This window comes from Pan troglodytes, chromosome 17 (assembly GCF_028858775.2).
Source record: "Pan troglodytes isolate AG18354 chromosome 17, NHGRI_mPanTro3-v2.0_pri, whole genome shotgun sequence".
Lineage (NCBI taxonomy): Eukaryota > Metazoa > Chordata > Mammalia > Primates > Hominidae > Pan > Pan troglodytes.
Window position 1 is genome coordinate 87,691,412 of NC_072415.2, and position 16,076 is coordinate 87,707,487.

Here is a 16,076-nt window from a genome sequence, read left to right on the forward strand (position 1 = left end):
GTTTGCCATTGCCCTTGAAGCATCTTTACTGTGGCTGCTTTAAGTCCCTGTGAGGTCACTCTATGATAGCACCTCTATGCTGGATGTTGGCATCTATGGCTTGTCTTGTTTCATCCACTTTGTGATCTTGCTGCTTCTTGGCATGACAGGGATTTTCTATTGAAAGAGGTGCACATTTCGTACTATGTCAGAAGACTCTGGGTCTTACTTATCTCACTGGAACCTTCTGTTGCAGCTGGTTCCTTTGATACTGCTCTGGCTTAGAAGTGACGGATGGCTTGTTACTGCCAGGTGGGGGTGAGAGTCTGGGGCCCCATCTGGCTTGTGTGGATGGGGAAGGGCAGCAGTGTTTTGCATGTGTTGTGGCTGGAGTCGAGTGGGTACTGTCTAAGTTTTCTGTCTGGGTAGGCTGCTCCGTTCTTCTGCCAGGGCTTTCTTTGTGCCTGTTGGCATTTCTATATTGCTGGAGTCCTCTGCCCTGAGGTGAGTCCAAGAACTCACCTCTGTGCCATTCTTGCATCCTGAGGCCCCAGCTAGTCTGCCTTCTGAGCTGTCTAATGCTTGTTCTACTCATAATGTTCAAGATTATTCATTATGCTCAGTGGGAGGAAGAGGGAAAAGGATGCATATCCCATCTCCCCAGAAGGGAAATCCCACTCATTAAAAATAATTCCTTTGTACATTGTATATTTCTACTTTACTTTGAGAATCAGGGTTACTAAGAGTATTATGGCTGAAGGACCAGGAGTGTCCCAGGTGAGCCTCAGTCCAGTCACCGTGTCAGCCTGTGAGTTTCTCATGGAAGTCCGACACACCAAACATCAATCAAAGAGCAGCACGTGTTTGACGCTGGGCTAATGCCCTGTCACAGCAGTAACTGTGTAATTTATTATCCAAACTAGAATATCCAGCTGAGAATAAAAGAAAGTGCTAAAACATTAAAATTTTATGTACTTAAAAATATATATATTCATGTAAATTTGAGCAAAATAAAACTGTTTCTTTATAATAGTATCTGAATATTAAACACAAGCAGTTATTATTACTGTTGCATATTCACTTAATCTAAAAAGTTCTTGATGATTTCAACATTGATAATATCAGTATTTTAATAACTTATTTTTCAAATTACCTTTTATAGTATTCTTCTTTAAAAATATGTATATTTCTTTTCAAAGTTGCAAAAGTTATGGTTACAAACATTCAACATTTTCAACACTTTCAATTAACTACAATTTTGAAAAAAAGAATACTGGTGCTCCAACTGCTGAGGTACCAAGCACTCAGCCTCTCAGACCACCTGAGCCAGGGGCATCATTAGTCTGGATGTCAATTTTGGGTAGGAGAGGGCTGCCCCCCCTTCTTTGTGCAACCACAAAATGGTGAATATGGCTTTCTTGACTCAAGCCTCTGCTCCCTCAAAGAGGCCGTAACTCTACCTATTGTGTGTCTACAACATGTCCAGAGTGCTGTGACTCTCCCCCTATGGAGAGGTGGTCCTGCCTGGACTGACCCCTGCGACAGGTGCGCAGGTGAATGCAGCATCACTTCTGAGCTTGGGTAGAAAACCCCGTGGAGCTCCTGAAGGCTCCCTGCTGGACATGGACACGGACACGGGTGCCTTTGCAATACTGGCAGGGGGTGCCTCCTGCTGGCTTCCACGAAGCTGTCATGTGGCAACGTGAGAGAGAAAGAGAGAAAGAGAGAGAGAGAGAGAGAGAGAGAGAGAGAGAGAGAGACATAGAGATTCAGATAAATGGAGAAGAGAGACAGAGAGACAGAGATACAGAGACAGACGCAGTTTGAGAGAGGGAGATACAGACAGAGAAGATAAAGAGACAGATAGACAGATAAAGATTAAGAAGTGGGGGGCAGGCCCAGGGACCCTCAGCTCTGAGTTTACCTGCCTGGGTCACAGGTAGGTGCATGAAGGACGCTTCAGCCTTCCAGATGACCAGCAGACCTCTGTAAAGTCTGGCGCGGTTTCATTGAGTGACCTTAAATAAAAAGCAGCTGGCAGCGCTTCTTCAACTCCCACATTGTAAGTAAAGTGAATGATGGTGATTGAGGTGCTGTGTTGGGGTTGTTTGTAAGGCAGCCAGCAGAGGCATCGATTACTGATACACCTAGTTTCATATTGACAGGAGAAGGCCAAAAAGCCATTCTCATTTTTATTTCTTTATAAGTAAACTCATTTTCTTGGCTTGAGTATAGGTATTTTTTAAATCTCTGAAGTTAAAGACATTCATCAAAATCTTTTTTTCTTCAATATTTTGCCTTTTACTTAGGTATTTCATTTCTCATAATTTTTATCTCATTTTCTTCTTGCATTTATTGCATTTAGAGATTCTCAAGTGTGCCTTCATTGCTGATTTTCCTTCTACAGGACTGGTTGCTGCAATCAGAATGCACATGGTGAGTTTCCGAGCCTCGGTTCTGGGCAGCGCTCTTCCCACCTCTGCCTGCACCTGGCTGGGCCCCACATGCCTGCGACTGCTGCACCTCATTCTTCCTCGGCCTTCACAGAGCTCAGGTTTCTGCCTGTTAATTAAAACACAACCCAAGCATGTTTTACCATTTGCCTGCTGACTACTCCTCTAGCTCAGGGCCACACACATTCTGTTCTTCTTTTGTTCTTAGCATTTGACACTATTTGACACATTCACTTTTTTAATGATGTTTTGGCTCCCTCTGTGAGAATATCAGGTCCGCAAGAGCTCGGCTGTGTTTTTGGTGCCTCTTTATGCCCAGTGTGCTGAATGCTGCCAGGCTCATGCTAGCTCCTTAAGAAGTACTTGCAACATTACATTTTATCGAATTAAATTGGATTTTGTTTTCCACAGAGTCCATTTTCAAATGTATGTTTTCATCTTTACTCTGATTTTCTTTATTTCTCCTACTACTCTCTTTATGCATTGTTACTTGGTTTTCTGTTAACTGAGTTTTGAGGGAGGAGAAGTTGGCCACTGTTGCCCACTGGCTGGGTGAGTGAGTCCGGTTCTCCCTTCTTACCATCGGTTTGGTGGTTGTTGGAACTCATCGAGCTTAAGGCGGGGATCTGTGGAGGCACAGGGCCCACAGCCATGGTAGTCTGGATGCCTGCCTTTCCCCGAGGCCATCCTAAAATGCAGGTATGACTCTTTTTTTTTTTTTTTCTTTTTTTGAGATGGAGTCTCGTTCTGTCGCCTAGGCTGGAGTGCAGTGGCTCGATCTCGGCTCACTGCAAGCTCCGGCTCCCGGGTTCACGCCATTCATTCTCCTGCCTCAGACTCCCGAGGAGCTGGGACTACAGGTGCCTGCCACCACACCCGGCTAATTTTTTGTATTTTTTAGTAGAGACGGGGTTTCACCATGTTAGCCAGGATGGTCTCAATCTCCTGACCTCGTGATCCGCCCACCTCGGCCTCCCAAAGTGCTGGGATTACAGGCGTGAGACAGGGCACCCGGCAAAATGCAGGTATGACTCTTTTGTCCACTCTGCTGTTAGCTGGAATGGACTGCTGCAGGCTTGTGATGGGCCATCTTAAAGAGAGAGACTGAGGCAGTCAGCTGAGGAGAAGCACCTGCTCTGTGAGGTGCTGGGGTCTTCCCTTCCTGTCAGAGAAAAGCCAGCATCTCTAGGCTAGGTCAATACAGAGGAAGTGGGAGTCACCCCTTCACCTTTCAGCCTGACATCCCGACCCAGTGTTACTTAGGTTTGACTAGTGGAATTGTGTCATTGTACCTGGGTAATCATGCATCAATACTGCTGATTTCCAGCAGTGTTATAACTTTACATGCCTTATTCTATTGTCATTCATATTTCATTGAGAGGGTAGGAAAAGGTGAGTCAATAAAAAATAACTGCACAATACAAATCTAAAATCTATGTTGACTTAAAATGTTTAAATTACCATGTCTAAAATAAGTCTTTAAAAAGTCCCCTAAATTTAGCCACGATCCAATCTCTCACTACTCTACCTACCTACCTAAGTCTCTGTATATCTTCCTTTATAGACATGCATAGAAAGACACAATCCATCCACCCACCCACCCATTCATCCATCCATCTATTCATCCATCCATCCATCCATCCATCTATCCACCCACCGACTCATCCCCCCTACCCATCCACCCACCCATCCTCCATCCCCCTCACCCATCCACCCACCCACCCATCTATCAATCCATTCATCCGCTCACCCACCTAGCTATCCACCCACCTATCCATCTTTCCCTTCCTCCCACCCTCCACCCATCTATTCATCCATCCATCCATCCATCCATCCATCCATCCCTCCACCCATCCATTCAACCACCCACACATGTGTTCATCCATCCACCCATTCATTCATCTACCCACCCATTCATCCACCATCCATCCATCCATCCCTCCCTCCATCCATCCATCCATGAACCCACCTACCCATCCATTCATCCACCCACCCATTCATCCACCATCCATCCATCCATCCACGAACCCACCTACCCATCCATCCATCCATCCATCCCTCCACCCATCCATTCACCCACCCACCCATGTGTTCATCCATCCACCCATCCATTCATCTACCCACCCATTCATCCACCATCCACCCATCCATCCATCCATCCATGAACCCACCTACCCATCCATCCATCCACCCACCCATCCATTCCCCCCACCAATCCATCCATCCATCTACCCACCCACCCATCCATTCCCCCCACCGATCCATCCATCCATCTATCCACCCACCCATTCATCCATTTATCCGTCCATCCATGCATTTATTCGTCCATTCATCCATCCATCCATCCTCATGTCTACATAGATAGAGACACATGTACATATCAATATCTCTATACAGAGAAAGAGAGAAACCTTTCTTTGCAAATTAACCGCCGTACTTTCCTTTCCAACGTTTGTGTGGAGAGCACACGGTTCCTGCGTCAGGACCCTGCAAGACGCGGGCCGAGGCTCCCAGCTGCCGGCCATGCCCTCGGCTCCTCTCCCGACACGCGCCAGCACTGCCCCCTGCTGGCCTCCCGGGAGCACTGCCCGCTGCCGCGGCGGGAGGAGACCCGGGAAGAAGCCGGGACCGCGAGCAGCTGGACGCTTTCTCCCTGGGGCTCAGCCACACATTTTAGTCACAGTTACAGACTACGGGGGATTTGAAGCCTTCGCTTTAGTTTTTATTAAGAAACATTGAAAATTCCATGGCTTGCATTTGATTTGTTGTTTGTTCTTCTTATTATTAAAAAATATATACAGAAATTGGTTGCAAGGGGCAACCGTAGTGAGGAGCGTGGTGATGAGCATGGGTTTGGCGCCAGGTGCACCTGGTTTAATTCATTGTTGCATCATTGAAAGCTAAGACGAGTTTCTAACCCCCTCCCAGCCTTGTTGCTCTCATTTGTGAAATACAGATAATAATAATGCTTGTCTTACAGGGTTTTGTGGGGATCAAATGTGATCAGAAACCTAAACAGCCTAGACATCATCCATAATCAATAAATATTAGCTACGACTTATTATTCATGCCTTTAGTTGTTAGTGTAAGTCATCATCCCGCCAAGCCAGGTGACCTAGGTGGGGAAGGAGGGAGAAACCCCTTGGTGTGCCCGGCACGCTGCCCACCCGAGGAGACCCCCAGGCCTGCCTGCCCCACTTACCCGGCTCCTGCTGCTCCCCGACCAGGCAGAGGCAGACGCAGACGCAAACGCAGACGCCGGGAGGCCGACGGACAGGCTTATCCTGAGCCTGCTGAGACCAGGTGTTGCCCCCTTGGGTGAGGACACGCAGGAAGGGTGAACACATGAGGCTATTCTTCAGAGAGAACCCTTGATGTAGTCTGGAAAAATCCACAAGTGGGTCTACACCAGCAAAAAACAACAACAACAACAACAACAACAACAACAACAACAACAAAAAACAGTTAATGCTGCAGAAGCTTCAAGTTCTGTTTATAGACACCATGAAATAGACCCGGTTCTTACTGGAATTTCTCCACCCACAAGAAGGTCACAAGAATGTGTCAACTGAAGCACTTCATACATAAAAGAGATAAACAAATAAGTAGTATACTCAGAGATCTGACATGTTACATATATATATTTAATTAATAAACCTACTTGCTCATCATCATCCTGTCTGTAACCTCTGGGCGTTGAATGGATATTAGAAGTTCTGTAATCCACAGTCTAGGTATAACTCATAAATTTTATCCTCTGAAAAGGTAATAGGAACATACATGCAGAATGCCAAGTCCAAACAGATTTACTCCTAAAATATCACAGCACAAGGATAACATTATAGCACAAGGATAAAATCATAGCACAAGGATAAGCTATATAACACAAGTTAAGAGAGGCCTCAAGAATGTCTTTAAGTAGTTGCCGTAACCTTGTGAGGCTGTGCTGGGAGTGCATCAGCTTTTCGTGGACTGGTCCTGTGCAGCTGTGGTATGCAAAGGGGACCACTGACCAGCCAGTTGAACTCTCTGAGATCCCACATCAGTCAATTGGAGGTAGTAATGTTTACTTACATCTGGTAGACCACTAGGAGAACCTTATGCAACCAACGCACTGACGTGTGTAAGGATTATTTTATCCCTTGGAAATGCTGATGACATACTTTAAGTGAAACAAAAGTAAAGATTTATAAATATGATTACAGCAATGTAAAGTAAAATAAAGAAGGAAAATGAAGCAGTAGGGAATTCAGCCATGGGATTATCAATAATAATCTTTTCCTCTATATTTTATAAAGTGTATTTGCAATGTTTCTGATGTAAAACATATTAATTTATTATAAATGTAACATTACCGTTTGTTTAAAATGAGCATCTTTGATTACAGAAAGAATAATCCTTTATCTCTAAACAATAGGCTTATTTTAGAAATAATACAGAATTTTATTGAATATCTTTAGATTATCTACTCTTACGGATATTATTTTTGATCAACAGATATATTCTATTAGGCTATTAAATCAGTCTTACATTCCCAAAATTAAGATGTTTTATGTTATTATTTTAATATCCTATGAGGCTCATTCAATATTTTATTTATAATTGTTACATGCCTACTCGTAATTAATGTTGGTCTTGTCAGATCTTAAATATCAAGACTTCAATAGTTTTATAAATAGGATTGATTTTTGGATTTTCATCATTATGTGTTTTGAAATAATTATTATAATTTTATTTTAAAATGTAACATTTTATAACTTTTTTTTTAACAAGTAAAATTTGTTCCTTGATAGAACTCAGGTAAACCAACTTTAGGTACAGTAACCTAAAACTTTAGTGGAAATAAACTGTGATTACTTCTTCACCCCCACCCCCAACAAGATATACACATACTGGCTTTATATTTCTTTTTGATGCAATTTACAGTTTCATAGAAAATAGTTTATTTATGAATATTTAAGATAAAGAGACTCAAATCCTGTATGTTTTAACATCCTGCCATTTTTCATGATCTAACATAGCAATGAGGAGATTAGTTTGTAATAATGCATTAGCTAAGAATACATTATACCTATAACATATATTCAGATTTCTGGAATAATTCTCAACAAGCTTGGGTATCATGTCAGTCAGGACGCCTGATCAATAGGAACAGGAAGTCCATCACATCAGTCATATAACGACTTCACTCACACACACGTCTTGTTGTTGTAGTTTTAACTGAGCAACAAGCCGTGGGTTCCAGGGACAGTGACGTGGCTGCCGTCTCTGTTCCCTGTGTCTCCCGGTCCCACACCCCCATGTGTGCTGGCTAAACCTGAAGAATTGTAGCCTGTTAGATGCCGCCTTTCTAAAGGCCACACCCAGATGAGAAAATATCCAGACGCAAAGAAGAGTCTCAGTTTTTTTCTTGGACATGGGAAACACTTCCCCAAAGCTCCTGATCAGATTCCTGCTCCCACCTCGCTGGCCCCACGCCCGCTTTGACACGCTTGGCCGGGGTGTGGGGCTACCATGATTTGACCCTGGCATCTGAAAGGGATCATGTGTCGGGGTCACCCCAGGACCCATGACCTTCCGAAGCTGGTGACGTGCCCAGGTTCACAGGGAGCCCTGAGAGGTTATTCTTGGTGCCCGAAGCTGAGGTGCACAAACCCCACTGCTACCCAGGCAGGGACAGGTGCCCTGCACAGCGAGGCGTGGATGGAGAAGCATCACCCTCCTAAACATGGGCCCTATCAAAATCTCTGGGTCTTACATGGTGGGCTGCCTGTCACAAGGCCACGGTGTGGGACGCGCTGCAGAGAAGGGTCAGCTGAATCCCAATACATCAATTAAAAAGCCCTAAGTAAACTGCCCTATCCCAATGCTGCATTGGGAATTTGTGCTTCCGTCACTGGCCCCCAAACTTGATTGTATTCTGAGTAAACCTCCCTAGAGTCCCTTCTTTCTCCTCCAACCCTAAGATGAATAAGCACTAAATTCTCCCAGCAGGTGGCAAGAGGCAAAGGCAAGAAGAGGGGCTTCCTGTCCAGTTGTGCCACTGGCACTGACACATGATGCTACCTCCTGGCTCCGGATGCCCTGGTGCCTTCTGGAGTGGCCCCACTGCTTCGTGAGTTTGGCTGGATCTGTGGGTTGATGAAGAGGCTTCCCTGGCTTTCCTTTTTTTCCACAGTGAGCCGCTCTCCCTCTCATCACACAGGGGAAACTGTGGATACTCCCTGGTTGCCACCAGTTCGGCCCCATTTCCTGACCATCTTACAGTGGCTGGAAGAATAATGCTTCTCCTTCTCCCACCAAAGATGCTCACAACGTCATCCCCAGAAACAATGAATATGATGATGTCAGCTTGCAAAGGGGGTAGAATTAATGATGCTAATAGGCTGATGTTAATTTAGGGGGATTATCCACATGGACCCAATATACCCATGGGACCCTTTAAACATGGAAAGAGAGGCTGAGGGCTGCAGCCAAAGAGAGATTGAAGATGCCAATCCGTTGCATTGACTGCGCTTCTGGCTGAGGAGTCCAGGTGGCCTCCAGGAGCTGGAGAAGGGGAGGGGCTGGGGGCTCTCCTGAGCCCCCAGAAGGAGCAGCCTGCTGACATCTGAGTACCAGCCCATGAGTTCCATTTCAGACTTCTGGCCTCCATCACGGGAGATCATGCATTTGTGTTGTTTCAGGCCAGCAGGGGTTTGCAGCAGGTGTTCCAGCCGCAGAAGGCAGCAAATGCACCTGCGTTCAGTCAGCGAAGGATGTGGGCTGAAGGCTCTTCCAATGGGCCACTTGGAAGACCAGGGTCTGCCATTGAGCTTAGCAGACAAAACACCAAAATTCTGGCCTCATGACCTCTTCCACTTTGTGCTAGAACCATTAAACCCAGAGTCAAAAAAATCCTCCGCCTCCACAGCCAGTTAAAGCCACTTCCACCTCCACAGCCAGTTAAATCCACCATGGCTTCCCAGCTTGCAGATGCTACTGTCTCACTGTGCCCTCCCTTGGTGGAGAGAGAGAGAGAGGGCATGCCCTGGAGTCTCCTATCAGAAAGACACTAACCTCACACTTCCTTCATGACCTCATCTCACTCTCATCACCTCCCAAAGGATTCATCTCCAAACACCATCATACTGAAAGTTAGGCTTCCATATGCAAATCCTGGGGAGATAATTCAGTCCACAGCATGGCGCATGCCTGGGAAGCCCCTGCAGCCCTGGCTCAGTCAGTGGATGAGGCCTCTGTGTCCCTTGTTGACTCTAGTTCATGATGACGCCCTGAGTGCTGCTGTGGGCACTGGCCCTGTGACATTGAGACTGGAGCTAGAGTAGACACATAAAATAGTTTGTGGTGAATGGGCAGAAGGGAAGGGGCTCTCTGTGCAACATCCTCAGGGCCTTTCCATGATGAACAATTCCACAACCAGGAGTTCTGTTTGATGAGCAATTTATACCATCCTCAGCATCAGGTGGTTTCCTTCTAGAGAGCTCATGCTTTTTTTTTGGTGGGGGAACAGGGTTTTGCTTTGTTGTCCAGGCTGGAGGACAGTGGCATGAACATGGCTCACTGCAGACTCAAAGTCCTGGGTTCAAAGGATTCTCCCACTTCAGCCCCTTGACTAACTGGGACAAAAGCATGTGCCACCATGCCTGGCTAAGCTTTTTGTGTATTTTTTGTAGAGACGGGGCCTTACTATGTTGCCCAGGCTGGTCTCAAACTCCTGGGCTCAAGCAATTCTCCCGCCTTGGCCTCCCAAAGTGTTGGGATTACAGGCATGAGCCACCATGCCTGGCTGCTTATGCTTTTTTCTGTTGTGGCCCAGATATTATATCATCTCTCGTGTATAAATCTTCAAAACTTGAATTTGTGTGTAAAACCTAGTTCTGGGGAGGGTCAGAAAAGACACTCTTACCAGGACCATCCTGATCAGTCAACTGGGGCCTTGAATGCCAGGTAACCTTTGACCTCTGCAGGTGCAAGGGCTCTGGGGGTGTGGGTTCCCATTGCTGTTGAGGGTCATTCTGCTTTGGGGGTGCCCTGGTCATATGATGTGGAGACACCATGTAGGACACTTTTCACGGAGGTTCGGAGGAACTGGTGCTTACCAGGGCATTCCTGCAGAATTGCCTCCCCTTGAGGGCCGTCTTAAGCTTCCTAACACCTAACATGTCGTCTCAGGAGACACACGTGTTGGGATTACACATTCCCCAGCACCTTCTCATCACCTCTGAGAGATGGCAAGGCCTGCCGAGATAGCTCTGAGCACCTTTTGAAATGAATCCATCCTGCAGATCATAGGATGGCAACTTTTCCTCATCTCCATCAGCCATACATGAAGGAATACACACTCCCCAAATGCAGCACGAGTGACCACTGAACCCCTAAATGCAGCCCAAGGCATCCTGAATTTGGGGTGCTGGTCTGTTTGTGTGCACTTCTTCAGGACACAGTTGTCTACATGGATCTACGTTCCCATTCTTGCAGTGCTGGGGATGGAGCCCCCGGTAGGGGCTGTGGGACTCAGAGATTGTGCTCTTAGTCCCAGGCTCCTGGCGCGTTCCTGCACATGGATCATTTCAGAAAATGTGCTTTTCTGTTAACAGATCTTCTCTAAAGAGTCAGGGCCAGGTGGCTCTATTCACACCACTTGTGTTGAGCACAGCGCATGGTTCATTTATGAAGAGAGAAAGTAATTCTCTTGGTGAGGAGTTTCCTTGTTTTCCATATCCCACAGTATTTCCATAAGCCATATTGAGGAGTGTCTGAAATAGAAAATTTTGATATTTAATTTGGAGCATCCAAGAAGAATTAATTCAGACTAGGAGCCAGAGAAGGTGGTATTATGATCTATTTTATTTTTTCTCCTTAAAATTCCTCTATATTAACATGAATAGATGTGTCTTAATTTTGCAGTAACTGTAGATTTTTGAAATTCCTCCACATTAAACATGAATAGAATGTGTCTTAATTTTGCAGTAACTATAGGTTTTTGAAATTCCTCCACATTAAACATGAATAGAATGTGTCTTAATTTTGCAGTAACGATAGGTTTTTGAAATTCCTCCACATTAAACATGAATAGAATGTGTCTTAATTTTGCAGTAACTATAGGTTTTTGCTCCTTTATTTGTACATTTCTTCTTTCCCTCTTGCACCTTGAAAGTAGGTCATGGTACCGTTTCTGGAGGGAAAAGGATCTGGCATTTTATAAGGACAAGATCATGTTAGGTAAGGAATGCAGTCCTAATGACACGAAAGAGAGTAAGCGAAGCCCAGGCTACCCCTCTGGCCAGGAACGCGGGAAAGAGGTTTAAAGGAGGAAGGGATGACTCAGGTGCCCGGGCCTCAGCGCCACTCAGGGATGCTCTGGGAAAAGCCCAGGTGGAGAAGCCCGGAGCGGCCAGCGCAGATCAGTGCCCCCAGGAAACCACTCAGGAGGCTGCAGACCGCCCTCAGCCACCGTTTCTGGTTTGTGCCGTGGTCGCCTGGAGGCAGGAGCCAGAGTGGAGCACAGGAGACAGAGTCCGCGGGCCGCTGGCATCACCGGGGGCTCTGGGGCCGGCAGAGGGAGGATCCCCCACATGTCTGAAGCCTGGGATCGGGCAGCAGGGCCAGGGACTGAAGGGCTGGCTTCAGACCACACACTGCACACCTGAGCTGGAGGGGCCTCAGATCAGTAAATTCCACGGGGGCTTGTGGTGGGCTCTGGTGCCCTGTCACTCTGCAGCACCAACGATTAAGGGCCCAGGTGCACCGGGAAGACGCAACACCCGGCGATTCCCTCCTCATCTCCCCATAGCTGCGAAGAAACACAAGGTCACCTCATCTCCCTGACAGGACACACGGAGGAGGCGGCGCTGGGGGAAGGATGGAGACTCAGCACACCCCGAGCTCTGTTTAGGGGAAGATGCCAGAACGCAACTGATGACAGGTTAATCTCCGCCCCCAACACGTTCCGCTCAGATGGCAGAGACTTGAAGCATCAACAGTTCTCTGCCCGTGTTGAAAGCATCTTTCCCTGTCCGTGGAGGCCTGTAGGCCTGGGTGAGTCCCTGCAGGGGAAGGGCTGGATCCGTCACTGCTGTCACTCCTGGGAACACCGTGGTGTCCACAGAAGATGGCATGAGGTTGACTCACGTCAACGCTGGAGCTAGGGGAGCCTAATCCTCCTGGAGCTTTCCGTGGAACGGTGCCAATTGTTTATCAAGAAGTGACGTCACTACCCCTCCAGTTTGAGATCCCTGGAACTGCCTTGCAGGCAGGGGTCAGCACACAGGACATTAATTAGGGAAGTTCCTGCAGTCCACCCCGGGGGAAGGGAGGGAAGGGAAGCATATACGGCTGGGGAAAGGGACAGGTTGAACTGTGATGCAATCTCAAAGGAGGCTCAGCCAAGCCAATGGGGAGCCCCGGGGTGTCCCAAGTTCCGGAAAGGGTCCAATCTATGTAGCCCCATGCTGGCGGGGGCTGCCCCAGGAAGGCCCAGTGTGAGGAGGGAAGCAGCACAGAAGGAGTTGGGGGACTTCCTGAAGGGGCATCTGGGCAGTGCCTCACGGTCACCACCTCACCAACAGAGAGCAACTGATAGCAGTTTCTGAAGACCAAAGACCCAAGTGCTGTGAGCTCATGCAGAGGGACCTCCCTCCTCCAGATGGCTCAAGTGCTGTGGGCTCATGCAGAGGGACCTCCCTCCTGCAGATGGCTGCTGTCCTGCATTGCCTAGTTTCTTCAGTGCCCCTTGATTTCTAAGTCATGGGGTGGAGATGTCTTCCTTACAATCATCTTTCTGTGCAAGTCCTGGGGACAAGCATTACAGCAGATTAAGAGGGATTCAACACATGTGCTATACAAAGGCAGCGGCCAGGTCCCAGCAGCCTAATGTCCTGAAAATTCCCACAGTGCTGCAGCCAGGGGTGTTGACTGTTACCATCTTGCATGGTCATTTGGGCTTCCTGGGAAACACTCTCAGAGGGAGACTTGCATGCTGGAGGTTTACTGAGGATGCTGCTGAGAGAGCACCTTTCAGGGACTGGGGGAAGCAGTTTTGAGCAGAAGAAGGAATTGAGTTGTGAGGTGACCGAGGCCCCTGAGGAGCTCTGAGGCTGGAATGGCCCTTCAGGATGCCCAGCATGAAGCAAAGGCACTACCCATGGATGCAGGGAGGCCTGGTGGGATGCGTGTGTGGACAGGATGACCCCTCAGCTGGCAACTTTGACAGCCATTGCCCAGGAAGCTGAGGGTTAGTGCCTCACTCCTAAGGGAGAATCTGAGTGGTGACCACAACATCCACTTCAGTAATTCCTCTTCCTAGCCAGCTTCTATGGCTGAAAGGAATGGGGATGGTGCTCAGGTCCGGCAGGCTGTGCTTAGAATAAAGCATTTCACTGACAGTCACCTCTGCCCCCTCCTGATTTAAGTCTCAGCTTAGCTCACATTTCTCATCTAAAGCCTCCTCTTTCTGGGTTTCTAGTTCTGTTATATACATATATACATTTTTAAAACTTGCCTTCTAGGAAATGGCCTGAAATCTGCTTGTTTCTATGCTCCTAGACATCTGTAAACACTGGTGGGATGGACCCAAGCCTCTGACATAAATATTTTAATTGTAAAGGCTGGCCTCTTAGTTGTTTCTTTTACGTTTTCTGTCTCTCTGCTTCTCGTCTTGGCCATTCCGGGAGTGTTTTGGTATAACCCCCGACAGCATTCATATGCTGTCCACAGCACAGCAGCCAGTCCCTCAAACTGCCTTATCTAATAGGAACAGTCTTCCTCGGTGGTGGAAATAATCTCCCAGTTGTACCTGGAAGTGTTGATGTCTACTCTTCACCATCGCCCAGGGTGAATCCTTGATTGAGTCTATCAGTCAAGGCCTTGCTCTCCAACTCCAGGAATGAAGTCATCTTTCCTATCACATTTTTGGTAAGTCAGCCTGTGGGGGTGCTATGCACTTCCAACAAGAGGTGCCTGAGGAGAGGGGAGAGCAAGATAGCAAGATAGAAGCCTTCACCAATCATCACTACAGCAAGAACACCAAATCGAACAACTATCTACACAAAAAAGCAACTTGATGAGAACCAAAAAATCAGGTTAATAATAATAGTACCTGGTTTTAACTTCATATCACTGAAGGAGGCACTGAAGAGGGTCGGAGAAATGGTGTTGAATCACCAACACTGCTCCTTCCCCATCCTCCAGCAGTGGCTGAGCAGACAAAGACACCTGCAAAGCCAAAAATATTTGCTACCTGGCCCATGATAGAAAAGGTTTACTGAATCCTGCTGCAGAGAAATAAATGCAACCAACTTCAATGGTGTTGTGTACAATTTTAAGGTATTCACATGTCACCAAAAATCCCTCCGTTGATGCTTTATGGGACTTTGGTGTTCAGAAATCCTGTTTTAAAGGCCAGGGGTGCAGTGGCTCATACCAGTAATAGTAGTACTCTGGGATATCAAGGTGGGAGGATGGATTGAGGCCAGGAGTTCAAGACCTGCCTGGGCAACAAGTGAGACCCCAACTTTCCAAAAAATTAAAGAATTAGCCAGACATGATGAAATGCACCTGTAGTCCCAGGTACTCAGGAGGCTGAGGCAGAGGATTGCTTGAGCCTGAGAGGTCAAAGCTGCAGTAAGCTATGATGACCCCACTGCACTCCAGGCTTAGTGACAGATCAAGATCCTGTTTACTTAAATAAAATCAAAAAGAAATGTTGGATGAATAATTTTCCTGTATCTTATTGTCATTTTGGGCTTGTTGTGCTCTTGATAAACAGCATACCCTGAATGCTGCCTGCTTTCTTTCCTACCTGACGAATGCTCAAGGTTTTCTGTAACATTCCACAGGCCTAGCACAGTGGCCACGGAGACAGCAGTGGTAACATTACTGTGTTAGTGACCTTCTTATTCAGGACTGCAGCAGCCTTGGAGCCCAGGTGAGAACAGAAACGTCCTGTGTTTACATCACCTAATATAGGCACAGAGATCTCCTGTGTCTACAAGTCTTCACTGTTTGTTTCAGAATATTTTCTTTTTTTGAGACGGAGTCTCGCTCTGTCACCCAGGCTGCAGTGCAGTGGCTTCCTGATACGGAAGCAAGAGTACGCCTTCAGAAATTTAGCAAATTCCCCAAGAAAGACTGCCAGCTCCCCATAATCAGGAAACACATATCTCACAGCTTACCACTCACCAAAGGTTCTCATTTCATGTGGTTTTGAACGAGCAAAAAAGGGCTTGTTGAAGACACCGGGTTCCCAGACCTGGACTCTTAGGGGTGGCTACTGGGCCCAGGACAGTGGGGCTTAGACGCCCATGTCTCTCCACTCCCCCACCCTTCGCTTCTACCTGTGGTCCTGAGCACTTCGCTCTTGATGCTGCCACTGCCCTTCCGCTTGCACAAAGAAGCCAACTTTTGTAAGAGAAGACCTGCAAATGTGTGGAAATGAACTGACCAGGTTTTACCTAAAGTCTAATCATTGTCTTCTAGGGTTAATTCCTAGGAATGATTTCCTTTATCATGTAAAAATGGATGTGTTATTTTTATTCACAAAATTATTCTTCATAAAATAATTCCAATTTTAATAAGAAAATGCAATGATTATATGAAGAGAATTGACTCATGTGGTAATAAACAGAAAAATGGCAAAAAGCA